The sequence below is a fragment of the Salvelinus sp. IW2-2015 genome, linkage group LG28 (genome assembly GCF_002910315.2).
Source record: "Salvelinus sp. IW2-2015 linkage group LG28, ASM291031v2, whole genome shotgun sequence".
NCBI lineage: Eukaryota > Metazoa > Chordata > Actinopteri > Salmoniformes > Salmonidae > Salvelinus > Salvelinus sp. IW2-2015.
The window spans coordinates 525,662-529,272 of record NC_036868.1 but is presented as its reverse complement, the minus strand read 5'-3'; the positions used below and the strand labels follow the sequence as shown (position 1 = coordinate 529,272).

Genomic DNA, 3,611 nt, shown 5'->3' with positions numbered 1-3,611 from the left:
TTCAGAGGTAGTAATCACACAGTAGGCATTCTTCTTACCAAACCACATTACCTTTGTTTTGGAGATGTTCGTAACAAGGTTAAGGGCAGAGAAAGCTTGTTAGACACTAAGAAAGATTTGTTGTAGAGCTTTTAACACAATTCCAGGGAGGGGCCAGCGAGTATAAGACTGTATCATCTGCATATAAATGGATGAGAGGCTTCCTACTGCCTGAGCTATGTTGTTGATGTAAATTGAGAAGAACCTGGGGCCTAGGATTGAGCATTGGGGTACTCCCTTGGTGACAGGCAGTGGCTGAGACAGCAGATGTTCTGACTTTATGCACTTACTCTTTGAGAGAGAGAGGTTGTTAGCAATCCAGGCCAAAGCCCCCTTCAGAGACACCAATACTCCTTAGCCGGCCAACAGGAATGGAATGGTCTACTGTATCAAAAACTTTGGCCAAGTCACGAAAAATAGCAGCACATCATGTGTAGAATCAAGGGCAATGTTGACATCATTTATGACCTTTAAGGTTGCAGGGACACATCCATGACCTGGAGCTGAAACCTGATTGCATACCAGAGAGAATACTATAGACATCAAGAAAGCCAAATGATTATTGACAAGTTTTTACAACACTTTTGATAGAACAGGGCAAAATAGAATTTTGTGTGATGATGTAGGCTACTCATTATAGTTGCCGCCATATCGTAACCACTAGCAGAATTCCTGCAAAAAGTTTTGCAAAGGGCAAAAAAACATATGCGCTTTAACCACTCAATGATCATGCAAGTACCGCACGAGTTCAACCAGTTCAACCTCTGGCAGCCGAACTCTGGGAGCACTGAACAGAAGCTACCTAAACAGCAGAGTGGACAGCAGCTACAGTACATACAAAAAAACATAACGCTCATGCGCAGAAATCTCCGTATCAATAGCCACTGAAAACAGGTTCCAGAAAATCTTGTCAAGCAGCCACTCCATAATAATTTATGATCACATTTTAGGCGTAGTAAACCCTCTCGCTTCGTCTCTTCCTCTCTGCTTCAGTACTACAGGTGGCCGAATTCCGTCCAAAACAACGACCACATAACTGGTTTGCAGGGTCACCGCGAGCTATCTAGTCTTCGGAAATATGGCACTTTTTCATTGATTGCAGGTTGGATCGGTTATTTGCTTATGTGCCTGCTTGGTTTGATTTTGATCGCGTTTCTAATTTTTGTCTTTACATAAAATATATTCATCTGAAATATGATCACATACCGGACCACCAAGGGATAGGTGAGTCAGTATTATGTAACTTGAATATTTATTTTAAAATGCTTTAGCTAAATGTTAGTTTCAACTATATGGAGTGACGACATAACGCATCAAGTTGTTGTTAAGGAATACAGTAGGTGAAAGTTTACCTCAACAGCCGCCAGGGTCGCTGTTTCACCTGTCTTTTTCTTTAACTTTTCACTTGGGGAAAGTATCACTCATGTCATAACGTTCTTACTTTTCAGTTATTAAACCGTGTCTTGTTCTTCCCCCATAGTTTTATATTTGGTCATTCCCCAACCATGCTGAGGAGATGAGCAATGGTCGAGTTGTCCACGACAAATTTCTGGAATGGTTTGTTGAATGCTAGAATGCTACACCACACACATTGAGTCAGATGTTGTTATCCTGGGACAAATAAATAAAGATATATTCTATCTTTGACAGGGCTGAGACATATGGACCGGTGTGTACCGTATCAACGGTATGCATGTTGTGATGTTGTGTGTGACCTGTCCTGATACCACCAAGGTAAACCTGTGAGATTACTGTAATTATAATCTCTGATGGACTGACAATGTAAACATCTGGCCAAATAAGCAAGATTTTAGTTCTGGGTTAACCAAGATTAGTGTAATTATACATTTTACCATGTTAATTTCTGAACTTAAAGTGCTGTAAAATAACCCATTACCCCAATTCCCCCTTCAAACCAAACTGACACTTTTCTTTGTCTCCACAGGAAGTCCTGATGTCACCTAAGTACCTAAAGACTCACTGGTCTACAAGCGTCTCTTCAACCTGTTTGGACAGAGGTGAGTCATCTGTATAATTATGTTATCTATATATACTTCCTACTACTATATTGTTCAATGTTTTGGTTGGTACAAACTCTCAACACAATCCTCCTAATGCTGGTTATCGCATGCGTAGCCTACAGAGCATATAGACATTCAACCGGGACAACTTGGTCACTGGTCAGTTAATTCAGCTTAGGGTAAATACTCTGTTGTCCTTCTTCTTCATAGGTTTTTGGGAAGTGGCCTGGTCACTGCACAGAATCAATGAGTGGTACAAACAGCGAAGAATAATGGACCCTGCTTAGCAGTCTGTAAGTTACTTATCCATTTCACATGGTGTATAATCATTGATCAATCGACTCATTGATCACTCCATTGATCATCCATCCAGCCATCCATCTGTTCATCCATCCATCATTGCTGTGTATTGTTAGGTACCTGCGGGGTCAGATGGGTGCGTTCAACGAGAGGGCAGAGAAGCTGATGGATAAACTGGCAGACATGGCTGACACCAACACAGCTGCCAACATGCACCACATGTTCAACTGTGTGACACTGGATGTCATCACTAAGGTAACGGTCACTTCCTGTTCCCCTCAGATCCCCACACTGCCCTTATGCTTATTCTTTCTCTTATAAAGCTACATTTGTTTGTATATCTGACAGTAAAAAATTGTCATAACAGGCAGTTTTCTGCTTATGAAACTGATAACACACTCATTACCTAAGCTATATACAATTTAGTCTCACCAAGCCAATGTGCTAGCTATAATTAGCATAACTAGAACCAGGAGTTTACCTTACCGTGTTGTAAGATGTTGTCAATCCTCTGTTTTTATATCATCTGTAGGTGGCGTTTGGAGTGGAGCTGGATCGTTGAAGAGAGGGACTCTCTCGTTCCCCAACGCTATAGAGATGTGTCTGAAGGGAATGTCCACTATCTCAGAGACTTCACCTTCCAGGTAAATAATGACATCAAGTATGTTAGTGATGCTTCTCCAGAACGATGGCTTATTGAATTATCTATTGAAATCCTACAGTTTCATCATACAGTCCTATTTTATAGGAAACAAATACAGTGAAAACATTGACACTCATGAACAGTTGTTCTAGTCTGTTGTTGCCATTCTTCCAAGTAGGAAGCCTGTAGGATGTGGCTAAATGCACCATAATGCGTTTTACAGCTGCACAGTCCCTAGATGGGATTTAAATAACGGTCGGTGTCATATTTCTAGCTCTACCCAAAGAACAAGAAGTTCATCAACGAGGTAAGAAGTCTTGTCAGCTGCTGCGTTCGACAGGCAGACAGTGGATCAACGAGAGGAAAATGGCCGTCCAAAACGGAGCAGACGTTCCAAAAGACATCCTCACACAGATCCTCAAGACGGCTGGCAAAGGCATGTTGTAGTAGCCTGATCCTAGATCTGTTTGTGCTGTCTTGCAACTCCTGCCACTGTTCAAGACAAGACGGCCAGGCTAACATTGGAAACCTTTTACCTGTGACTCTGCATGTGACATTGTGAGACAAGTGTTTGCTAAAACAGTCATGTTATTGATGAGGTTTCAGTA

At 41.6% G+C, this 3,611-nt stretch overlaps 2 pseudogenes; both read left to right on the top strand.

Annotated features, from left to right (window-relative positions):
• Window positions 1-204: 204 nt before the first annotated feature.
• LOC111954049 (cholesterol 24-hydroxylase-like) lies at window positions 205-2,347 on the top strand (annotated as a pseudogene).
• A 135-nt stretch (window positions 2,348-2,482) lies between these two features.
• On the top strand, window positions 2,483-3,391 carry LOC139022543 (cholesterol 24-hydroxylase-like; annotated as a pseudogene).
• Window positions 3,392-3,611: the final 220 nt, after the last annotated feature.